The sequence below is a fragment of the Panthera uncia genome, chromosome D2, assembly GCF_023721935.1.
Source record: "Panthera uncia isolate 11264 chromosome D2, Puncia_PCG_1.0, whole genome shotgun sequence".
Taxonomy (NCBI): Eukaryota; Metazoa; Chordata; class Mammalia; order Carnivora; family Felidae; genus Panthera; species Panthera uncia.
The window spans coordinates 34,887,880-34,914,202 of record NC_064818.1 but is presented as its reverse complement, the minus strand read 5'-3'; the positions used below and the strand labels follow the sequence as shown (position 1 = coordinate 34,914,202).

General features: G+C 42.0%; 1 protein-coding gene across 6 annotated transcripts in view; it reads right to left on the bottom strand.

The window, feature by feature from the left end:
• LRMDA (leucine rich melanocyte differentiation associated) overlaps positions 1 to 26,323 on the bottom strand; it is a 576,509-nt gene that overhangs the window by 88,936 nt on the left and 461,250 nt on the right. For 3 of the 6 annotated variants that reach the window (XR_007460915.1, XR_007460916.1, XR_007460914.1), the window contains one exon: positions 14,889 to 14,991. The exons of the other annotated variants lie outside the window; for them this stretch is intronic. The gene's annotated coding sequence lies outside the window, so the exon portion shown is untranslated. The remainder of the gene's footprint in view (positions 1 to 14,888; positions 14,992 to 26,323) is intronic. 6 annotated transcript variants of the gene reach the window in all.

Here is a 26,323-nt window from a genome sequence, read left to right as displayed (position 1 = left end):
CCAGAGAACTTAAGACCCTCAATGTAAGGTCACACAGCTGAAAAGTTGTGTATCCAAGACTCAGTGTCAGGCTCACCAGCATCAAAAGCCGCTTCACTTTTCACTGTACCACAGCAGTCAGTGATGGACATCAGCCTCCTCTCACTGTGACCACACACAGCCCCATCTGGAACATTGCTGTTGGGGTGGCTGCCTGGAGACAGGCTTGCCAACTGGCATGGGGAAAGATGCAAGTTCAGAAGCCTACAAAATCCTCTGACCTGTGATGTGAGCTCATCGGCATCATGCTATGCTCACCCAGGTGAACCTACCCTCTAAATCAATAATCATCCAGAGAAAAAGGCTAAGTGACCTGCATTTCTTAAATGTATAGGTATTATTGGTCAAATTCTAAGTATTATATTGAATCATATGAAACTGACATTTTTACAGGTCAAAACTGATTCAATATTTGCAATTTCACATTGTTCAGAATTAAGGGCAGGAAGGGGGGGGGGCAAATCATCCACCTTGAATGGAGAGGATTTTTAAACTAGACAATATATTATGCCTTAATTTCAAGCCAAAGTTAAAATGCTATAGTGAGATGAGGGAGAGTACTGGACTGGTGGGGAGGGATCTAGAAAACTGAGTTCCAGGTGTGTCTTTCACCAACCAGCTATATGGCTTCAAGTAACTTGCCCTCTCCTCTCTACCTCAGTTTCCACCTATGTGGCAAGAAGGTGTTGAACCCTAAGTTCTAAAAAGTTTCTTCCAGTTCCAAAATGTTATCATGCTAGTGCCCTGCGGCTGACACAAGATGTTCTTCTGAGAAAGGATATGTGGAAAAGGGGAGTAACAGAGAGCCTAAGGGAATAAGAAGCCTGCAGTAGGAAGAAGGGGACCACCATAGATGATGAAAGCAGCCCAGGAAAAGAGAAATTGGAATTTAAAAACAAAGTTATTAATGTTATAAACTTGGGAAGCACCAGACTTGGAAGCCCAAATACCTAATGTTTCTACCTGCCTACTTATTGAGTACCCAAAGCTCAATAAGAAACTGGATGGGCAGTCTGAACCACATTTTTCTCATCATATTCTTCTAAGAGGTTCAGAGACCTTTAACACACCCACAAATCAAATGCCAGCAGCCAAATGAATCTGGCATTCTCCTTCTCAGGATTTATGGCTGATGTACCAATTCCTTGTCTGGTCCTAAATCTGCTATTTATGAAGGAAGTACCCAAAGGCCCCAAGTACAGCTACACGCTCCACATATACCTGCACAGGGGCACAATGACATTTGGTGACAGGACACAGTTCAGAAAAAAGTTCTCTAGCATGACAGTGCTTTGGATTAGAACATCAAACAGCTCACATGGGCCTGGCAGTAAATTGCCAACCTTAAATATAAGAATGGTCTAAGGAGAGCTGGACTCAGCCCACCAGGGTACCAGTTCTCACTGTGCCAAAAAGCACAGTGGACCAACTGGAAGAGAAGAAAGCAGTCTGGTAATCACCTGCCATGGAGTCTCCTTCTCCAGTGGACTTTATTTCTTCTCCACATTCTGCAAAGGTTATTCTCTGATATCTCCCATGGAAACTCTACCCAGTGTCATAACACTTGAGAAGTTATCTATTCTAGCAGGTAGAGAAAGAGACATTAATTTGTCCTAACAGACGAAGTACTTAGCTGAGAGTCAGAAACCTTAGGTCTAGTTCAAAATCACAAAACTGGGCCAAACAAGCCATATTTTACCAATAGGGATGACATGGTTTTGAGGGGTGGTTGCCTATAATAATAAAGAGATTTCACATTAAGAATTTCTGGATTCTCTTAAACAGTAAGATTTCCAGTAATGACAAAGTAGCTTATATTGGACTAACCCTCCATAAATAACAGTGATGAATTTTGGAGAAAATATTTTTATTTATTTTATTTTTTTTAACATTTATTTATTTTTGAGAGACAGAGAGAGACAGAGACAGAGAATGAGCAACGGAGGAACAGAGAGAGGGAGACACAGAATCTGAAGCAGGCTCCAGGCTCTGAGCTGTCAGCACAGAGCCTGACACGGGGCTCGAACCCACGAACCGCGAGATCATGACCTGAGCCAAAGTCAGTTTCTTAGCCTACTGAATCACCCAGGTGCCCCTGGAGAAAATATTTTTAAAGAACTAGTATGTTAACACATTGGGAAGCAACCCAAAACAGGCAGAAACTGGAAGGAAGTCACTTATTCACAGAAGTGTACAAGGTAGCGTGGCTAAACCATAAGCAGAAAGTCATACTCTTATTGGCTACCAAGCCAGAGGATGGATTTTACTACAGACAGAGCTGTTGAAAAATGAGGGGTGAGATCCCAAGGAGGAGGGAACAAAGAATGAGGTTCCCAAATCTGAAAATAACACATAACCAGATCCTTGGGTGACCTTGAAGCACACAATTTCTGGGAAAATCACAAAAATCTGAGTGAAAAATAACAACTAGAAGTCTGAAAGAACTGAGAAGAGGTCTCAGTTGCTGCTTGCCACAGGGGAGACACAATTTGTAATTTGAGTCCAGCTAAGTCACCTGCTAGAACAAAAACTCAACATGCTATACATATTTTTAAAAAATAACTGTAGTCTACTGATATATATAACGTATTGTGCTCACTTCAGCAGCACAGATACATGTATTACCCACAATGTCCAGGATATATTAGATTACTAGACATGCTAATTAATTGGAAAACGTGATCCACATTCAAGACTTTTTAAAAAGTCAACAGAAACTAAGCCTAAAATGACTGAGATTGGGGAATACATAAGTACTTTAAAGGAGGTGTAAAAGAGGCACATGGGTGGCTCAATTGGTTAAGCATCCAACTCTTGATTTCAGCTCAGGTCATGATTTTATGGTTTATGCAATTGAATCCTCTGTTGGCCTCTGCACTCACAGCATGGAACCTGCTGGGATTTTCTCTCTCCCTCTCTCTCTGCCCCTCCCTCACTCATGCTTTCTCTCTCAAAAATAAACATTTTTAAAAAATTTAAAAAGTAGCTACACTAGACATGACCAAAGTCTTAAGAAAAAAGATGGTTATAATAAACGAAAAGATGACTGAAAGAATATCTCATCAGAGAAATGTATTTAAAAAAATTTTTAAAAATGGAAATCTGGAAACTAAAGTACAATATTTAAAACAAAAAATATGCTAGATGATCTTAACATAGGAATGGAGATGGGAAATGAAAAGATAGGTCAAACAAGATTAACTACCCAGAAAGAGGAAAAAATATTTTACAAAGCAATAAACAGATTCAGTGACCTGTGAGACAATTTAAAATGGTCTAAGATACATGTAACTAGAGTCTCAGTAAGAGAAAAAAATACGAGGCAGAAAAAAAAAGAAACATCAATGGCTGTCAAACTTCCGAAAATCATTAAGAGAAAATCTTGAAAGCCGAGAGAGAAAAATGATACATTACTATACATACATGCAGGGAAACAATGGTTAAAAGTGACAACTGACTTCCCAGGACCAACAATGGAGGCTCGAGACAATGGAAGGACTAAACTGTTAAAACAGCAAAAGTCAAACCAGAATTCTATACTCATGAAAATATTATTCAAAAATGAAAGCAACACAAACAAAACTTAAGATAAACAGAAATAGAGAACTTTTGCCAGAGACTCAAATAAAAAACGTTTAAAGAAATTCTTCAGACTCTAAAAAATATCATCCCATGAAATTTCTGTCCCATAAAAAGGAATAAAGGAGTGTCTGGGTGGCTCAGTTGGTTGAGCATCTGATTCTCAATTTCAGCTTAGGTCAAGATCCCGGGGTTGTGGGATTGAGCCCCATGTCAACCTCTGTAACCGAGTATGGATGGTGGTTGGGATTCTCTCTATCCCTCTGCCCCTCTCCCCCACTCATATGTTCTATTTCAAACAAAAAATAATAATTTTAAAAAAGGAATAAAGAGCAGTGGAAATGGGTGCTATGTTATCAAATATAAAGACTATATTTTCATCTTTCAACTTCTTTCAATGATATATAGCTATCTAAAGCAAAATTTTAACATTAGTGTGGCATTATAATCTAATGCCACCTAATGTATATAATCTAACGCCATCTAATGTATGTGAAGCATCAGAGCATAAAACCATGACTAGCATGCACTAAGCTTTCAATAAATACTTGTACAATAACTATTGTTGAATTCAGATTGCCACCCTTGAGCTAGATAACTATCCTAAGGCTCCTTTCAGCCTTACTGTTACATGATGATAAGTAGCTATGGCCAATCTCTTATCCACTGCTACTAACAAACTGCAAATAATCTCTGATAGTAATTCATCCAAAAACATCTTGGTTTCATTTGGATTGATATGTCACAATCTCCCAATATGCCATTGCAGTCCCAGCTACAGGAGCCAATGTATCACAGGAGATCAATTAAGAGTCTTGGATACATGACAGACAGGAAGTCCATGACATCTCCACTTCCATGGGATATCTTTCTCACTAATGACATGTAGGTCAAGTACAGAAGAACATGAGTTTTGCTAGTAGAAGTCATTCTATTGGACTATGTAACTATTGGATGTGTGACCTAGGGCAAGTCATTTAAGGCCTCTAAGATTCTGTTTCCTCATATGTGAAATGCAGAAAATAATAATTTCTACATTGGGTTATAGGGATGATTAAATGAAAGGAGGTTTATAAAGTTCCTGGCACCTAAATGACTGATAATAGGAGATTCCCAGTTGTGATTATTTAATAATTAAAATGTGCTTTAAACTATTATCCTCAAAGCAGTTAAATTAGAGTGGACTCCAGATGATTCTGTCTTATATTTCCTTTTATTACTGAATACATCAATGAGTGCAGCAGCTAAGCCTTTGGATTCAGGGTCCTTTCACTGTATCCTCTAGATAAGCAACAACCATCCCATTTAATCACACTTCCTTGAACCCCTTTTCCCATCCTGTTGGCAAACCAAGATACTGTTACCACAAACTGGCCCGTTTCTTCAAACGGTGAGTTCTCCTCCTCCAAATAAGCGGGCCAACTCAAAAGGTGATCTAAGCCCATGACAGGTAGCATCAGAGCAGTTCAGATCCCATACTACCCCAGACTCATGGATGATGGGAATTCAAACAAGAGGCTATGAAGAACACAGTGAGAACACATAGTGACAGAGGGAGCAGTGCCCTCTGTGACTGTCAAGTGCCAGTCATCAACTGTGTTGTAACTAACCTCCCCAGATGATCAGCTTCAAAAGCAAAGATTCAGGGTCTAAAGACCTAGGGTGCAACAATGAGCATCCTTATCACTCAGCACATTAACCATTGAGAAGCCAACCAAGGCCTAATCCACCAATGCGTCACCACAAACCCAACGGGGCTTGCCTCACTTGTTATCAATTAAACATAAGCCAAGTGTGGTGTTTACAATCTCAACTCAAAAATGAGTTGCTTCTCTGGTTAATTACTGGTCAGGTGGCTTTCTATCTGCCCTTAACTTCCCATAAGTGGTTAACCAACAGCCCATCATTACCAGCTTCATGAGGATTAGAGGTTAAGCATAAGCTTGATTATAAGCCATAAATGTGAGTAATTTGAAATGTTATTGGTTATTACAAAAATATATGATAATAATTTCCTCTTTAATGAAAGAGAACATGTTTATAGTGGTCCCAAGCTCCTTGTTCAGCCTTTGGGAAAGAGATGAGAGCCTGATAAACAGCTCAGCCTCAGGATGGGCATCTGGGGTGAGGTGGCACAAATGAATACTCACTACTTAGCAAGGTCATAAAAAGGGAGACACATCACTGCATTTGTATGATAAATACTGAGTTTATGGGCCCCTTTCCTGCAAGGCCTGCATGTCATGGGGAGGGTTAGGTGTCGAAGGAGTCAGAAGAGCCAGAGAAAAAGGATGCCAGAAAGCCCCCTTCTCATTCACAGCACTGCATGTTAAAATGAAGACTTGTCCGAGTAAATTCTACACAGTGATTAAATATACATACAGAATCATAAGACATGAAATAATAATACAGAGTGCATAGGTACAACAATGTATTTTAAACCTCCCGACCACATAATGTGACAGGGAGAAAGTAGAATGTGAACCAAGAAGCCTAGGAATAGTTGGTGAAATTCAGAATGATTAAAAACTGAGCATTACCACTGAATAGGAAAAGAGGAGTCTTAGTTCTCAAGAAATGGAAGGAGGACTGGTCTGCTGAGGGCAGGCTGTTATCCACATGGTGAGTATCATAAGTCTCCTATTTTACAAGTGGTTTGTGGTCTATACCACTGCCCTGGTTGGGGAGTACGTGGGCAGGGTCCTAGCATTACCAGATTATAGGACACTCTACATTTCAGGAAAGGATCCTTGATCTCACATTCCAATCGACGATAAGCCAATCCAAGGCCAATGAAACCATAGCTCTCACCAAAAGGTTGTGACATAGAAAGGGACCAGAATGGCACCATGCCAATGAGATGTTGGCATCCTTCCTAAGCCCTGTGAGCAGGTAAAAGATCTCCTGGGGGAGCAAACCATGGTGCCAACACCAATAGCTAAGAAGCCTCAGGAAAGCAAAGTGGCGATAAAAGCTTTACAGCTACCCCCTCCCCTTACGCTGAGAGCTCTCTTTCTAAATTAAAAGTCGTTTTCCATTTTTAACAGCCCCAACAATAACACTTTATAGAGCACTCTCTTTTCACAGAGCACTTTACAGTCATTAGTTATTTAATCTTCAGAGGTGTCTCAGGAGGCCAACGGGGAATGGACTCACTTACTCCCCTCTTCTTGCCCAGAAGAGTCGGCGCTGGCCCAGAGAGTATATGGGCTGCTGGAGGTGGCGAAACTCCCAATACGGAGGTGCACAGCTCGATCCAAACCATAAGGCAATTAGCTTGCATTTGTTGAGCTTATTGACATTTGCAGAACAATTATTTTTTTAAACACTGTCAAACCATTTTTGCCAATAGAACCACTTTTTGCCTTTGCTCACCCTTAGCAGACACAGATACTAGTTGTTCTGAGTGGTAAAAGTTTTATTACAACTTTCAAGTTAACAATCCCTCCAAAATGTGTTTGTTGCCTGGAGAGGCAGGCAGACATCACATGTCCATTCAGATATAACAAACCCACACGGTGAAATATCTACACAAAAGTAAAGTGGTGTTTCATGGAAGCATGTCTGTGTAGCAGATCAAACTCTAGACAATTTCAAAAGCTCCTCCAAACACATGCATACACAACTATAAGATTTCCTAGCTCTTCCCTGTAATTTTTTCATTAATAAATATTTACAGAGTACCTACTATGTACAAGACACTGCTGAGTGCTCTAAGGGATAAGATGTTAACTATACATGGTTGCTTAAGGATCCCACAGACAAGTAGTAGAGATGAGGTGAACACACAAATTACTGTAACAGAAGACAGAGCGGCAAGGACCAAAGTGGTGTGAGGATGGAATGCTGTACAGGCACCCTGGGTACAAATGCTCATTTTCAGTTGGTAGAACCAGAATGGCTTCACAGACGATATGGTCTTTGAGCTGGGCCTTGGGAAATGAACAGAAACTAGGCATGCTGTGGGTACAAGGCATTTCAGGTCTCCTGGAACAGTGTGAGCACAGACACAGAGATAAAACTGGGGAGGGGGGAGGTATAAAGGGGGAACCCTCAGTTCCAACACCTGTTGTATATGAGAATAAAAGCTTTGACAGACCACCCCAGTTAAAGGGAACCCCTCCCCACTCAAGCCACCTCTACTTCAATAGCTTTTTCTATGTTCTTTACAGTTTATACCAGAAATTGGCCACATATGTTTATATTCCATCACCACTGTTACCCCCCACTACTAGGATGTAAACGCCACCTTATTCAACTGTGTATCCCAAACGATACTTGGCACTAAGTTAGACACTCAATAAACACTTGTAGAATTCACTATATAATTAATTACTGTGTCCTGGAATCCTGGAAATGTATCCTATACCCGATTTTAGCTTTAGAAGGTATATGATTCTCTTTATTCACACCCTTGCTCTCTGTCTGCCCAGTTCTGGAGGGGGGGGTGGGCAGGGGGGAGGAGGGAGGCTAACTTTACCTTTCTTCTGCTCAAGACACATGTGTTGGTATAAATATGTCACACTGTCCTATAAGAGACCAAGTGTTCTGAGGTCCCCCCTCTCTCAGCAGAGCACACTGGGCTGGATAGCATGGATAAAACTGATGGAGCATAGGAGGCAGAAGCCCAAGGGCCAAATAGCTACCTAATCCACCCCAGCCCAGTGACAAGATCTGGTCTACAGAATAACTTCTGAAAGTAACTACTTCAAACTCACAGCCAAAGTAATGGAATAGGGGGCAGGTGCCAAGGGATGCTGCCAACAAGTCTTACCACCTGGGAAGAAACAAAGTCAAGTGTAACCTTCCCACATTTTATCAACACTCTCCCTTTCCCTGAGCCCAAATTCTTCCTGATTAGAACTAGACAGATTCCAAGGAAGGATGCCCTATATCCAAATAGGATGGCACAGATCTTTAGAAGGCCTTTGCAGTGAAAATGAAGAATGGGGATATGGGGGGTGCCTGGGTGGCTCAGTCGGTTAAGCATCTGACTCTTGATTTCTGCTCAGGTCAACCTTGCAGTTTGTGATAATGAGTCCCACGTTGGACTCTGGGCTGACAGATCAGAGTCTGCTTGGGATTCTCCTTCTCCCTCTCTTTCTTTGCCCCTCCCCAACTTGTTCTCTCAAAATAAATAAATAAACATTTTTAAACAATGAATAATGGGAAGCCAGTCCCAAAATATATAGAGTCTGAGATGCCTTTTCTTCCCTGGAGATCAGCTCTCCAAAAATCTTTAGGACATCAACTAACCACAAACAGGAAGAAAAAAATAAACAACTAAGTCCATTAAATGTGGGGTGTGGGCCTCAAGACTTGGTGCTATTCAGTGAAACCAGGGTGAAAAGCACCATCTTTCTAGTGGTCATATTTCAACACATTCACTCCAGCCCCTTTGTGTGTAAGGCAGTGGCCAGCCATACATTCATATCTGGCGTCCACATCTGAACAGGGCCTCTAATGCCTAAGAGGAATCACTTCCACAAAATATGTTTTTAGGACCAAAGGATAATTGAGACAGAATGCTAAGCTGGTGTATTTGGGGAGGATCCATCTAAAAAGCCTAATCATGGCTAATTCACCATTTGCACCCACCCTGGGATTTCATGCAGAGCGTTGGTTTCACTAAGGTAATTGGTGCTATTGAAACAAGCCAGTGCTTTGCAGTTCCCTGCTTCCCTCCTCGCCTCTGGGCACGGAGAGGATCAATATTTGTTAGGATTGCTTCTTGTTCCAACAATGTAAGATTTACAATACTAGCTGGGATTCTCACTTTGTCTTCACACAACTCATCAGTGGAACCCAATTACTAACCTCAGACAAACAACATTAACATGAGCCTCTATGCTGCTTTATTGCCCTTCATCCAAGTCTCATTTCAGGGTCTTCAGGCAGTGCCACTATAACAGATACTACACTTTAAAGTGTGCTCCAAGGAATAAATTCTCAGTCTTTCATTACTCGTACCTTGATTTACTTCATATCATCTTGCCGCTATAGACAAAGATAACACACTGTAAATTACAGCCATCCTGTCTCATAGTTTCAGAGGTAGGGGGAAGGCAGGGAGTGAGGCTTTCTTTGGCTTTACAATTAGCAGTGGACCAGACGCTATCGCTCCCACATTGCCCACGATTAGCTGGTATTTAGTAGAACCATTTGCAAAGCATGGTTTGGACATAGATCCCTTCCCCCACCCTCAATCCTCCCTTCTGCCAGAGAGCCCATTAAATTAGAAAAACTTCAAAGCTAAATGAAAACATGGTTTCAACCATTCTTTATCACACTCTCTCACAGGCTATCAGCTCACGTACATCAGTTCAGGAGGTAACTCAGGAAATCTATTTAGTGCAAAAACCCTTCCAGTAATCAAGCTTTTGTTACTAGATGGCTCAAAGTCTCCCAAACTGGGTGTAATTCTCAGCAGTTCCCTCTTTCCTCCAAAGTGAACCCTGGTCTAAATAAGAGCCATCTAGCTTTGCCTTGAATTTCAACTGGATAAGGAGAGACCTAAGGAAACAGTCATTGGAAAAAGTCCTTCAAGTTAGCTGTAGCAGTACCCCCTTATTTGTCCTACAATTTCCTCCATCCTCCGTCCTATTCCAGTAGCTGATAACTAAGAACATTAGTTTTATGCGACTTGTCAAGCTCAAATGAAAAGAGAGCTAACTTTAATGACACTGCAATTAATCGCCCCAATAGACAGACAGCTAAAAGACAAGATATTGACTTCATTAAGGATAATGTATTATGTCATTAAGTTGGTAGGGTCACCTTGTGTATCATACATGCCTGCTAATATATTGGCATTTTCCTCAAATAAGATAAATTCAGATATGAGTGATAAAGCTGATTAGAAAATGTTTAATCTAAAGAGGCTACTTTCCTTATATGCCTGCTCTGCAGCCCCAGGTAGAAGCGAAGCCATAAGAAATCATTACAGACCTAAGATTACCTCAAATACCAGATCCAACTCATTTATAATCCAGTCCTTTCCTCCTTCATTTCTGCAGTTAAAAGGCTGCCTTAACTGATGGGAGTTGGAGAGCTTTTGGCAACTTTATGCTATACATGCTTGAGTCAGTGAGACGTTGTTGTTAAACACAGCACCTCTTTTATTTTGAACCTTCACATGCCCAGACAATTCCAATGAACACAGCCACATGCTCTTGGTGACATGGGGGTTGGGGTTAACCCTGTCCAGACAGGCCTCCAAAGCCACTTGGGTGAGAAGAGGAGCTAGAGTACACTACAGTTCCAAAACAGATCATTCTGTTTAATGAGATAACTTCTCTTCAAGGCTTATCTAAAGGGAGTTGGTTGACTTAAATAAAATCATTTTTCATTTAGAGTGGAGTATTCACAAATTATGATACATTTGTAGAAGCTTTTCCTGGCACTTCATTTCACATAAATAAAATAAGCTTTTTTAAAAATTATTTATATCTCTTCAACTAATTTAGCAAAAATGTAATCATAGTTCAAATGTTGTCCGAAGCTGAGGAATCCCCATGCGGAATACTTTGTCATTCTCTAAATTGGTAACTGGTTTCATAATACACTTACTTGGGGGGGGGGGTACGAGGGCTTCTTCCCCCAACTCAAGTGTCAAGTTTTTATTCAGTCAACAGAATGATGATCCTATAATGTTGCATTTGAGCTAGGTAAAATAATTATCCGGGCTCCTGGCTGGCTGTCAGTTGAGGATTTGGCTCTTGATTTCGGCTCAGGTCATGATCCCAGGGTCATGGGATCGAGCCCCTCATTGGGATCAATGCTGAGCACAGAGCCTGCTTGGGATTCTCTCTCTCTCTGTCCCCTGCTCACACTCTATCTAAAATGTCTATATAAATGCATACACGCATACACATACACACACACACTTGTAATTGGGCTCTTGGTCCACAAACAAACAATACATTTGGATGAGAACAAGCCAAAATAGAGACTGCAGTCTTAACTGCTGCATAAAATAGTGCAATGTGTGACTGGATGAGTAAAGATATATATGTGTGGATATACATGTTAGATATATGTGTGTCTATACTTTACATACACAAATAGACTTCACACCACAGACAAAATCTAGATATAATATCGAATCCTCAGATTATACCACAAAGGACCTCAGCAACTCCCTCCAATGCCTAAGAATGCCCCCATTTTACAGAAGGGCACAATGAGCTCTTGTCCACATTCACACAGGGAGTTAGCGGTTAACAATAACCCAGTTCTGACAATTGCCAGGCCACAGGTCTTCGCACCACACTTTTCCACACCACTTCCCTCCCTACACATGTATATACCTTTTTTTGCTTTTATTTATTTATTTTTTATTATACGAAATTTATTGTCAAATTAGTTTCCATACAACACCCAGTGCTCATCCCAAAAGATGCCCTCTTCAATGCCCATCACCTACCCCCCCTCCCTCCCACTCCCCATCAACCCTCAGTTTGTTCTCAGTTTTCAAGAGTCTCTTAAGTATATACATTTTTCAGTGCACTTTTTCACGTCCACACACAGAATCTTCTGGATTGTGTCTCTCTTACTGGAGTAAAGAAATACAGGATTCAACTCACTGGGCACCCTATAACCAAAAAGAATAAAACACCAGGAGAAATCTCACCAGTGCTGATCAGGTAGGTAACCTGCAACTCATCACCTTCTCACTGATCATCAGTCTTTTAAACAAAATAAAATTAGAGGCAACACACCACAGTCCAGAACAAATCATCTGACTTCACGTCCCTCGTCAAGCATCTCAAGCGTACCCAGCCCACCTTTTTCCTTCCTGCTGCTGCTACTGACATTAAAATCACGTGCTTGATTTTCCAAACCTCCTAGAGGAGGGCAGGGCTGACAGTCTCAGGAAGCCTCTCAGCTGCTTTTGGACAGACGCCTTCCCAGTGGTGTAAGGAGGACTTCCTGCCACGCCCTCTCCAAACTCACCACTAATTACCAACACCTGCAGCCCTTCATGCCAAGCCATCCCTTTTAACCTGAACCCTCATCTTTTCTATTACTTCCATTAAGGTTGTCAAAACGAGAAGTTTGGGAACCTTTCTCTGTGACCTTGGCATTTCTTCGCAGGCTTAACGTATTGGCATTTTTTTCTCTGACTGCGTCTCTTCTCATTTGTCATGATTATTGCTGAATTTTTCAACTGTCATTCCCAAACGTAAATCAATGGTTGTCTCCTTCCCCTTTGTCATATCTGCACAGCAAACAGCCTTTCCCTTCTAAATGAAGCTTCCTCCCTTTCCATCCATTAAAAGGGGCCTGTCTGCAGGAGAAGTCAATCCTTTGTTAGGTCATTGCATTTATCACGCTTCCAATCAGTGCCTGACACACTTATTCAGCCAGGTCTTCAACCACACAATCATTGTTCATCTGGGGGTTGTGCTGTAATTTATTTATGCACGGTGTTCTCACTATCCATCTTGGGCAGTTTCAGATTTTTCACCCCTGCCCTTCTCTTCCTTGGGACCCTCAATGCTTGGGGGGAATTTGGAGAGTAGGAGGGGAGGCATCACAGCGATGGGGGCAAGGAAGGGGGTGGAAGGGAAAAGAACAAGGAGCTTTGTTTCTGTGGGAGGGGCTGTAAGCAAGTTCACTTCTTTGTGAGAAACGGAGAGCAAATTCACAAAAACCTCAGATCAGGGCCTGCCACCCTAATTACAGAGCACCATTTAAGCCAGGAGAATTTCTAGCCATGAAAAGTGCCCAGGAGGGACAATTCTTGTGATGTACTAAATGAAAGTAAAGTCCTATAAAGTTTAATAAAACATTTTTATAAGCATATTGGATCCAATTGTCAAACAGAACTCTTTTAGAAGAAACTTGTTCTGAAACAGGAATGAAGCAGCTCGCTTTCTAAGAACTCAAACCTCCTCCAGGTAGCTGCTTAGCTTGAAAGAAGCCAGTATATGTTGCCAGGTGAACCTGGGTCTGATACCAACACCGTGAGCGGGCACTGATGGGGGCCTCCAGAGCACTTGCCAAAGCAGCACCTGGCCCCTACACACTGGGAAGGCCTCTCTTCCTCACCTGCCCCAGACTAAGCCTTTAGGCCTTCCCCTCCTCTTCAAGCTTCACAAGGTCATCCGAGTCTCTGGCACTGGTACACATTCTATCTTCTATAGGAAGGAAGATTCTTAAACAGAAGAAATTCAGGCCTTCTCTTTCCCTGTAAATTACATTTTCAACTCAGGGATCAGAGAAGGGATGCCTCCCAAGCTGGCCAGGGCCCTACCAGCTGTGCAGACTTCTCCTGGCCTCCCCCTCTCTCCCATCCAGATTCCCAAAGCAAATAAGACATGGAATGACAATAATTCCAGCACGTTTTTAATGTACGCCTCTGCCTTTTACAAAGCAAAACAAGAAAACCAACAAGTTCATACAAACAAAATAGCTGAGGGGGGAAAATAATCTGAGGTGTTTAGTGAGCATAATTACATGAGTATATGCCATAATTAATTACTGATAAAGCCACTCATCCCCATTTCATTCTCCTCAGATCAGCAGATGATGCTTTCCCCTTCCCTAGGACCCACAAGCACACAGTTTAGAGATGCAGAAATAAGGCCCACTATTATTGAATAGCTTGTGTGAAGCCACTGAGTTAACCCAGAGGACTGGGTTAACTTGATCCTCCAATCACTGGTTACATGATCCTCCAATCACTAACTCTACTGGGAACCCTGAGAAGTTTCCTGACATAGCTGAGGTTAATGTTGTTTTTACAGATGCTCTTTACACTTGTGCAGTGTATTACCTGCACAGCTGAACATAGTAACCCTTTATAAGCGTGAGGAGAGAGGAAGGGGATAAGGAGGTCTACAACAGCTCTTATACAGGCAGAAGCTTCTTTAGACAAATCCTACACAGCAGGGTACAACTAGAGAAATCTAAAAATACATCCTCTGCCAGAACATAAAGTTATCAAAAATCACTGTATCACTGCATTCTCCTCATCTCACCCATTCATCTCACTGATCATCTACAACTTGTGAAGCTGTTTCTGTGTGAGGATAGCGAGTCTTAGACACACCATTCTAGCAGATGCATGACCTGAGAAGAATTACTGCTTTATTTACATGATGGCCTTAAAGCATCTTACAGGGACCTATATTGGACTCTGGACCTTCTGTGACCTCAATTATTACTGCATTAGGAAACCACCTTGGGCTGGATCCACTGCTCTTAACAAGGACTAAGTCTTATTTCATTTTCCTCAACACACGACAATGCAGCCATCACAGTACCTGGAATCTATTTTGTCCTGGAAGTCCTCATCCAAGTCTGGGTGTAGACATTCGAAGAAAGTGTTAAGCTATTTTCCCATTAGTGATGCAGCAGACCAAATTTCTGTTGAATGTGGAATGACAAGTTAAGGGATTAGGGTCTGATGAATCTCATTGGCCAATCTCTTTCAACATCCTCCTAAGACATCCCAGTAGCCCAACTATCCTTCTAGCCTGATCATTTGCTTGAAGGTGATGAGGGAGGATGGTGACAGTTCAGATAAGGTTCCTGTCTACAACTTCCTTAAATTCAGACCTACTGTCAGAAATGATAGCATCTGGAAAGCCATGTGTTGAAAGTACCTATGATTATTTTAAAAAGGGCTAGCACTAGGGTATCTATGAGCATCCTGAGTCATTTTGAAAAGGAATCCATGCCTCGATATTTCTGCGAAATTAAAACTAATTCTTTAGTGAAGGCACTGGTCAACTGACTTTATAGTTTACAAAACACCTCCACATATACTATTTATTGTGGCTGATGCCAAATAGCTTCACATTATCCTTAACAGTCTTCAGCATTATAATCCTTTCTAGGCTCCTAAATGTAATCTCTAGTCACTTGCTTAATGCATGAAGTTCACAAAGTATTGTATACAGAATAGCCAAGATAAAATGATGACTATCCTCAGAATAAACAGTATGATTTTATTATAAGTGTTTTTTGTTTGTTTCTGTTTACTCAGGCTGGTTGCTTGGAATAGTTGAGTTCCTACTGAGCTGTTCCAGAGTCAACCCGTCTACTACAACCAACTGGAAGGGGAAAGCCCAAGACATGTAATTTGCAATTTGTAATTGTGTGGCTTGATCTGTCAGGGTGTGTAGCTTAGAAAGCTTTAATCAAAATCACATGGCAAAAGACCACGCGTGTGGATTCGTGTTTCAGGCTCATATGCAAGTATAGTCATAGGAAAAGAACAAAAGACATTATATGCATACTAAATTATCAAACTTAGCAACGAAAACTCAGAGGAACCTGTTACTGGTACAAATGACAAGAGCTGGTTCATTGAGAGAGTTCAGAATTTCTCCCTTCCCACAACAGCAACTGCAAGTTCGTGAGCCTGTGTTTTTTTGTTGTTGTTGTTGTTGAACTGTGCAGTCTGAGTGTCACTAACACCTCAGGGATTTTGTAACCAAACACATTTTCAATGTGTTGAGGTGCAGCACAGTGGTTTCTGGTTGATCCTGCTGTGTGGATATAGACTCCTAAGTCAATAAGCACTGGACACCCTGAATGTGATTCCACAGCTGGAAAAGACAGCTCCATGAACAGGACTTCCCCAAGAAAAGAATCAGATGACCCAATAATGCTGACAAGGGAGGATGTGATGAGGCCCTGGGAGTTTTAATTTCTTCTGTTAAAGAGTCTCACTGAGGCATAAGCATTCTCTCAGGTGAATTTCCTCGAGAAGAAGCTCAGAGGAAGGTAGTAACACAGGTTCTGGTTTCACATGTTTACCTTCCACTGCAATCCTTGCCTTATAAAAACTATGTTAGTTTCCAAAAGTATTTTGGCAATTCTGTCTCTAGTTGGGAAATCAGGGTAACTATCATTATCATCATTTCAGATGGTACCCCAGCTGATCTCCCAGAAATCTGGGTCTCCATGAGGCTATCTGTGGTCAGAAATTCTAAACTGAAGGCCCTTAATAGAAATGCCCCTCGATCAGTGATAACAATTTAGACACAGAGATGGTTATTAGTAAGTTTGGGCAAGGTCAAATTCAATAGTGACCAACGTGTTTTTTCATCCCCCAAGAACACCTGTGAGAGGATTGACCTTTGACACTGGAAGTGGGCTCTGCTCTCCTTCTTCACAATGCCCATGACTTGCCCAGAAAATCTTATCTTCTTGGTTACATGCAGCTGATTCCACCCTGGAAATGCACTCAGGTTCTCCAACTTGTTTTTAACTTCAAGTAAAAGATAGTTTTGGCTGTGAAGCAAACCAAGGCCTGACTGGAACTACATGAAATAGAATTGCATCATCTTACCGTTGTTTGTTCCCTAGAAAACACCTTAGGAATTTAGTTGGGAAAATACTACTACTTGGTCTAATGGTGCCAAAATCTTGGAACCTAATTATTTCTCTTTGGGAGATGGTCTAACTCTGGAAATGGCAAACACTTGGGTGTTAGAAGAATCCAAGTAGATCACATACAAAGAAGACTATAAATGAGATTTTTATTAGGTTTAGGAGTTGGATTAAATAATCTCTATCTTGAATTTAGGATTCTATTTTTCTATTTTTCCAAGATTACATCCCTTCTAAGAAATCACAATTTACATTCACATTGCAAACTCTGGCAACAGCAACTAAATGAACATTACATTCTGAAGGAATACATGGCAGTTATAAAGGCTACGGATTGAGATGAAAGCAGTCTGTGCAACTTTGACAAATGGCTTACTAAGAATATACCTGGAAAGGGTCTTCACCAATTATCAGTATACTACAACCTGAATTACCTTCAGTCTAACAGTCCTGATCACTGAAACCAACAACTATAACATCGTCATCACTACCATCCTATGTCCACTCACTGTAGAAGAACAGGGCCATTTATAATCCAAGAGCAGGGCCATTAGGTCATAGAGTACATGCATCTGATTTGGTCAATACTTTGAGATTTTTCCAAACATCCATATCAGTCTATACTCCCACCAGCAGTGTGCAAACATTCCAGTTTCCCCTCACCTCCAAATAAGGCACCAAGAAGTCCCAAAAAAGTGTTACTTCTAGGAAAGACCTAAGCTTTACACTGGGGAAAAAAAAAAAAAGAAAAGAAAAGAAAAAAAAAAAGAAAGAAGAAAAAAAAGCTTGCTCTTAATCCATTCTCACTTTACTTAGTAAAATTTAAATTTCTACACAATGACTGATGGTTCTGGTGAGAGATGTTTATAAAAGATCTTACTCTTAAGCAAAACAGGTGAAAAAACCATATTAGATATTTTGAGGCTTCCTGAACCATCAGAAGCAGAGCATAAATCTACTCAGGGCTCTCACGATATTTTCTTCAGAATGAAAGCTTCTCTGCAAATGAAACCAAGGAAGTAGAATGACAAAGTCTGCAATGGGCTTCAAGGTATAAATAAAAAGTAACAAGATTTGCTAAGGTCTCAAGGTGTATTCAGTTATTTTGCAGTAATACCTAAAGATGGTTTTGCATAGTACTTGTTGTTGATGGGCCTTTTTTTTAAAACAGAAGTTTGGGAAGGGAGGCCTCAAAAAAATGAGGCCCGAAAAATTGCCTGACAATGACAGGTTAATATCTTTTGGCAAAAAAAGCGGTTGGGATAAACCCTGCTCACCCTATGCCACTGTAAACCTTGGCTGCAAGAACCCTGAAAGTAATAAAATAGGCACTCAAACAAAACTAAGAACCCCGAGACACTAACCCACAGTTGTCTCTGGCACTTTGGAGACACTCCTCCTCACCCAGAAATCGGATGGCTGTGTAGGTGAGGGGCGCTCTGATGTTAAGCTTCATTTCCCCTGCCCCTTGCTTCAAGATCTCAGCAGTAAAGAATGAACCATCCTTATTCCTTTGAGCTGAGGAAGGCTACTACACTGGTAACCTCCTATATGATAGGACAGCCATCAGGTCAGTGCAGGAAAAAGGGCCCATATGTCTGCTGAAAGCAGATCCGAGCCATATGTTAAGCAAACACCTTCCATAATCCCTCTACTCTGCAAGCTGTGTAACCTCGCGGAAATTACTCAGGTTCTCCAAGACTCAGTGTCCCCACTTCAGACAAAGAGAGAAAGGCTAATTCACCATGGCAGTTAGCAAGGATAAATGAGACAAGAGGCAGCCACGGACAGGACCTCGCGCATAAGCCTCATGGGTATGGCTGCACTTACATCTTCTCTCCAAAAACATGTGAGGTGCAGGTTCTGACATGGGCTCTATCAACTCATGCACAAACTTATACTCCTTCATTCACACAAATACATCCTACATCAAAATGCTTACCTATGCATTCATACCCACCCCTACTCGCACACACACACATACATGCCTGCACCTATCCACATTGACAGAAGGCTTTGTCATCATTTCTCTTTCCTGGTGACACTCACCTTGTGCCGTTTCCCCCTGAGCATGCATATCTTTCTAATCACAGATAGGGGTATAGCTGAAACAGGGCCCAGACTTCTCCCAAAGCCAACTCCTTCTTGGTCATCACAGAACTTTTGAAAGTGAGAATTGCAAGGCTTCTTAGAAATAATCCAGTCTGGTGCTTCTGACATCTCTTCTTTAGCAGCACAATTGTCTCACAAAGAAACTCTCACCCAATGACCCCATATGGAAGGCATAGGCAGGGGACACTGTACCTGTCAGAACAGGGTGGGTTTCCAGAGCCCTGTGGACCGCGTTCCTCCCTGGGTGACTCTGAGATCCTGTCAAAGAGCCATCAGGGTCCAGGAAACACCCTTCATTTAGTACATGGAGGAAGCGAGGCCCAAGGTGATAAAGCCTATTACCTGGTGCCACATGAGTGGTTTGTGGCAGGGAAGCACTAAACCTAGATCTACTGGCTCAAAAGCCACCACTCTTTCCCCAGACTTGCCAAAATATAGCCATCTAAATATCAGCACTTATATTAAGCATTAAATCCATTTTACTAAACAGTAACTACCCTCGCTGTCTATGATGCACCAAGCTTTAGATGTCAACTAATTTGACTTACTCTCCTTTTCATTGCCCTTATATCTTGCTTAATAAGACATTTTATTCAGATACTGCTGAGGTAATAAAGGAAGAAGCGTGGTTGCCAAATGTACTGCCATTTTTATTTTTAGCTTCACTGGAGTAAGGGGTTATTTTCTTGTGAAAAGGATGAAATGCAGCTGCCGGCCTTTTAAATTCTATCACGCAATCCTGCTTTTGCCCGAGCAATAGATTTCCAGATAACTGCAGCAATCTTCTTGAAGTGTGTAAAAAAAAAAAAAAATTGCCACGGCCACCCTTCCCAGACCCTGCCCAGCCTCAGTGTAAAGCATCAGCACGAAGGGTGGTTTGCACCCACCCCATGAATCTGCTGTCGCTGCCCCCAACGAGAACTGGGAGGCTGCGCTTCAGGCTCTGTAGCCAATGGTGCACAGCTCTGGCACTCCCTATCATAGTTTAAAAAGTGCTAATGGTGATGACAATGATGATATTAAACTAACATTTATTGAGTGGTTATCACGTACGGGTACTGTGCCAGGCAGGTGCTTTATATGCATTATCTCATTTAATTTTCACAATAACCCTAGGAGGGAAATACTATTATTATCACCATTCCACAGATGAGGACACTGAGGCAACAGAGGTTAGGCAACTCACCCAAGGTCATCAATTGGTATGTGTTACAGCCAGGATTTGAACCCAGGCCTGCTGGGCTCTGGACCCTGCACTTAGAGCCAGTACACTGGTTCTGCCTTGTAAATAGCCGTCTTTGGAGTCAGAAGACCTGAATCCAAATCTACTCCACTATTCACTAGCTGTGTGTCCTCAGGCAAGGAACTTAACTTTTCTGAGCTCCCTTTTCTTCATTTGTAAAATGGAAACAGCAGCACCAGCTGGCATTGTCACTGTGGGGACTGTGCCTTATTCCCCTTACCTGAAATCAGGAGGTCCTTCCCTTAATACTTGAATTCTGAGCTTAAGTACCACGCTAATGAAAGTAACTGAGTTCCAGTGCATGAGTAGGTGTGCCATAAAATCTACCTAGAATAAGCTTAGAAAAAGTAGGATAAAGAAGGGAATAGAAGAAGGAGCGGGAAGAATTTTGATTGAGTACCTCTTCAGCTATGAGCATGTCCAACAAACACAAAGGGAACAGCAGCAGAGGAAGAAGACAGGCATGTGTGTAGGCTAAAGACTTATGTAGTTTTACAGTGGGTTATATGACGTGCAGATTTCACACTTGGGATCTGCATCCCAGGAATCAGAACAAGGACCAATGGATTAAAGTCACATTTGGCTCATCTTAAGAACAAACTTTCTGCTTATCTCTAGATGGTTTTCACTGCCCCTAATTATTTTGAGTTCCTATTCACTAGAGACCCTTAAGAGGGGACCCTGAAAAGGCTAGTTAAGCTCCATCCACTCTAACCCTGAAATTCTTTGACTCAAAGGTCCAAATCCCAATTATAACCCTTGAAGATCCAAATTGAGACTAGCCGTGTTGCTGTCCAGCTTTTAGATCTGCTGCAGCCACAGCACAGCATCGAGTTCTGGAGGAGGCTTCTTAAAGTCACACCAGGACACGCTGGATCTCAGAAGATGCAGAAAGACAATGACAGGCATGTGTCTTCCTATGCAGAACTCTGGAAGGGCCATGTCTTAGTATCAGGAGAGAAAAAGGACAGATTTCCAAGAGAAAAACGACAAAATCTCCTGCTGGGGCAGGGAAACAGCCCACTGAATAGAAAGCCTCTCTGCTTGTTTACAGCAGAGTTACGGGCCCAGGAAAGCAGACTAATGGCAACATGACCAGGCAGTGAGGTGCAGTGGCACAGCACCATAACCCACAAGACACCCTGGCAAAACCGGAGACATGGGTGTTATCACAGATGCTCCTTTATGACCCCCCCCACACACACACACACAGGGGAAGACCCAGCTAATCAATCTACTTAATAAGCAAAGTCCTACCACACTGGATGAATTCAAGATAAAAAGGACAGGCTACTGATTCACACCTCCAGCCAGGCACGAGGAAGACCAAGAGAGAGGTGCTCATCTTCTGGAAAGCAGTTTACTGCAACCCAGAACTGAACGTGATGGGTACATAATTTCAGATGAGTGTTTTCATTCTGGCTTGGAAGCTGGCTTGCTTTTGCGACCACAACAGCTCTGTCTCCCACCCTTTGGTCTTTTCTTCTCTCCTGCCTGCCTTGTCACGCTGGTACCAACACAGAGAAGAGACCTCTGGGGCCTTACTATTTCCTAGACAGCTCAGCTTGCTTTACTTGTTGTTGTTGCCGGCTTCCAAGAAAATCCTTCCCATAGTGCATCAGACACACAAGAACAACAGAAATAAAACAGGCATCAACCTGGCATCTAAGTGCCTTCCCACATACTCACCCACCCATAGCACACTGATTAAAAGCATACTCTCTGGTGCCACACGCCTGAGTTTGAATCATAATTCCGTCCCTTTCTAGCTGTGTGACCTTGTCTAAGTTACTTAACCTCTCTGGTTCCTTATCTGCAAAATAGCAATTTTAACAGAACCTACCTCAAAGGTTGTAATAGGAGTTAAATGGGTTAATAGACATACACATGTAGATCACTGCCTGGCACAAAGGAGTGCTTACGTACGTGTTTGCTGCTTGCTGTCACTTCCTACTGGTACCATCTTCTCCCTCCACAAAGGGCAGACTCATTTCTTTGGAAAGAAGTCCCCCCGACCCCAAGCTGCTGAAGCAAACTGAGAACTGTACTGGGGCTAGACACCGTTCAAGAATCTGGATCGTTCTCAGAACATATTTTTGTAAGGGCAGGTACACAAAATATTTTTAATAAGGTAAACTACCATATTCCAACCCCTCCTAGACTCTAACACTCTCAAGCAACTGGGGCAATTAAATCGTAAAGACGTGATGTGTGTACGGAGTAAGTACTCCGAGGCCTGATATAAAAATGTTCATTACCAGCCAGGCCCCTGCAAGATGACCAAATTAACCTCACCGCCAGGAGTATATTAAGGAAGAATAATAAATTATTCAAAACCTAATGCTGATAGAGCAAAAAAATATTTATGGAAAAATCATCAGATTATTGCATTTTAATCATGATCCTGTTGTACGGCTAAAGTGTTAAGTCCTCAAAGCACTTTGGCAGGAGATAAGCTAGTCCCAGAGTGACTGGCTATCAGTGTCGGCCCCAGGAAAATGGACAGCATAACCCGAAAGGAAGAAAAGGTCAGCAGATGAGGCTGTAGATGTGAAACGCCAGAAATATGCTGAGGCATCCCTAGGTGTATTCGTGAAGAAAGCCACCCACTCGGCCAGTGCAGCAGGCGGCCGTTTGGACGTGCGTGTGCCTTCGCTTTAAATCACTCTTTTCTTCAAAAGCAAAATGGAACCCCCAGCCCCTCCAATTTAATTCAGTGGCCCTTGAGAAAGGGTAAAAAAAAAAAAATCTTAATAGAAAAGAAAATATTCAGAAACTGCAGGAGACGCCTCCACATCCCCTTCCCACTGCCTGCCTGTGCTCCCCGCACCGGCCCCCGCACCCCCCACCCCTGTTTAATGTCTCTAACTTTATGCCATGTTCCCTTCCTCTTTCAGCACGGCTGAGCAAAGCTGACAGGCGGATTCCTTTGCTTTTCAGGGTATTAAAGCCACTTTCCCGCTCTGACAGCCTGTTCTACTCTGCCACCTTATAGCTCTGACTTCACACTCCTCTGGGCAGCCAGTCCTTCCTGACAGACCACTGTCACTTCCCATCATCCTCTCTGTATATCCTGTTCTCTCCCCCTCAGCACGCATCCCGACTTTCCAACCAATGCAATTATTTTTTTTGACAAGCCATCCATCAGTTTTAACTTTAAAAGCACTTTCTGCTGATATCCATTGTTAAATCCTTTGCTTTTTTATGGGGCTTGCATGAGAGAATATGATATCAGACATTCAAACTACCAAACCATGTAAATTTACTTTGTTCTCAGCTATGTTTCCAATTTCACGTCCAATTTTTCGGTACATTATGCGTAGTTGTTGTGCTTAATATGATGTTGTCAAATCCCATTAAAGTTCACTGCATTGCACGGCTTTAAAAACAGGTTACAATTTGCATTCTATAAAGAAAGGAAGGAGTGCAGTCTGAAGTCAAGCTGAATCTTATTAAAATTATCTGTTCAATTGTTACATTTGTAGATGGAGTAATTTTGAGGCATTAGCTGAGACACATATGAAAATGTCAGCGTGCCAACTAACGACAATGAGAGCAAAAGGAATATCTGTGAAACTCAATAAAGCTCCTTTGCTGGTGACATAAATTTGATGATAATCCGAGGAAATGAATAAGGGACCATCCCGTTTGAATAGGAATTACCTTTTCTATTAAATCACTTTGGTGTGTTTCCACTTGGCCTACATCTTGGTCCCAGGCCACAGTGAGTCTCTGGAGACTTATTCCAATACAAGGCGGAGGTGGGGGGGTGGTAGGGAGAAGTGCAAAGAAGGAGAGTTTGTAAAATAGAAGGTCAATCCTTTGAAGGGCACAGTACTTAGAGGAGTCTCAAAGACATCCTAAAAAAAGAGTCTTTAAAAATATTTTCCTCCCGTATGGAACAAGCACAAAGAATAAAGCTCTCCCATGCACCAGTAGCGCATGGGTAACTGCATTGATCTACAAGGCAATCTGTGAGCACGGAAAACCCATGGGGAAATGCAAACAGAGGCTGCACAGGAGGGAATGCTCGGGTGCTGCTGGGATGGATGGGGGATTTACAGGAAGGGCTGGAGACTGAGATTTATGAGATTGGAACCAGTATGTCAAGTGGTTTCTAGGGGTTTTCCTCTCCCATGGAGTTCCCATCCCAGCTGTATTTATGACAGCACTGATTTCTGCATGTCTTGTCATTAAATCTAGTCTCTGATTTTAAAGGTATCCATCACTGGCACTGAGCAGAATTATGCCATTAGGGGCATTATTAACTGAACCATTGACTTCATTGACTATAACAAGTTGAATTTTTGTTTCACACACAAAAAGTATTCCCAGTGCAGACATCTACACCCCCTTCAAAGTTATTTTATTAAGGAGGCCATAATTTTAATTTTTCCAATACAGTCAGTATTTAGGTAAGCCACGATGATAAAGAATAAAATTCAGTGACTATGGAAGATGTAATGAGGTGCTAAGGAAGTTGGTATGGAGGCAGGGAGAAAAGGACAGAGTGTGTTTTAGGTTCAGCTCAGACAATGACTTACTGTGTGACATTAGGTAAGTCACTGAACCTCTCTGGGCACTCATTTTCCTATCTGTAAGATGAAGACAAGTATGCCTCACAGGTAATATAAGGATTGAAAGAATTAATCCATATACAGTACCCTGTATATTCCGGCACACTGTGAGAGTTTGGTAAACACTGGTTATCATCATCATCACCACCACCACCACAAATAATAGACGAAGAACAGAACACAGAAAACAAAATGTTAAGAAGAGGGAAGAAAAGGTCTACCAAGAGGTCTAGGCTGACGAAAATGAATGTTTGGGCTAGAGATAGTGAGGGCAAATAGGTCTTAATTCTTATGATAAATCTAGTCATTTGGTGGCTACTTTCAGGGCATTGTTGGCAAAGATTCTGAAAACTCATCCAAGTTCTGGGAGAAGAGTCAATGACTTGTGCCCACGGTGAGAAGAAAGATGGCAGAAAATATATAAGTCAAAAAGACAGTCATGATGTCGGGACCCAGAACCAAAGGGTAAACATAAAGCAAGGATGGGAATGTGGGCAGGGAATCCACGGTTAACCATACAAATAAAACGGTGGCAGAAAGCAACTTTCAAATGGGCCAATAAGAACCAAGCAAACAGACTATAGGCTTCCAACAAGGACAGTTCCACATCTTTCTCCTGGCTTCAGATATCTGATCAGCACATTTATGCCCACTATCCACCAAGCAAGGTCATCTCAACCACTGTGACATATCGAGGATGGCAAACCAAGCCATATCCCACGTTGTCAGGTCTGGGAAAAATGAAAAAGACCATTACGGTGCTGACCATTCAAAGCTTCAGGGAAGCAGTAGCTTCTTTGTGAAGAGTAAGAGATCTGCCTGAAAGGGAGGAATTAGCCCTAAAAAGTAGTTTGCTTGATGGAACGTGGAAGGAATGAAGGCAGGAGCCATGATTCTCCCCCCACTGTTGGAAATGCACAGGAGATGCACAGAAGACAGATACCAACTCTGAATAAAGACCTGTTCGATTTTCACATTTGGTACTTCGTACTCACCACAGAAGAGCCAGAGAAGAGATAAAAAGTAAAAGGGAGGTCAATGGGGAGAAATGGGGGGCAGATTAATTGGAGGATGAAGGAGTTTACTTCTAAGGCACATTAGTAAGTCTGGATGACAGAAACTGGGGGTGGGGCAATGGAATAGGAGCCTTATCAAATATTAAATGCTTAGTCAGGAAGGACCAGAAGGAGGAAGGGGATATATGATCATAGTTGTAGGAAAACTTCCTCTTGAAATTTTAGATCTTGAAAATAAAATGTGCTTTGCTTTGGTTTAAAACTAACTTGTGAGGAGCCTCACTCCTACTGTAGGAAGCTCCTGTGGGATCTAAAAGACAGAAGTATCTATACCTGGGTGTGGGCATGCTGCCCCCCACTCCAGCCACAGCTCTTTTCTGCCTCGATTACAGGTCTTTAATGACTACTGT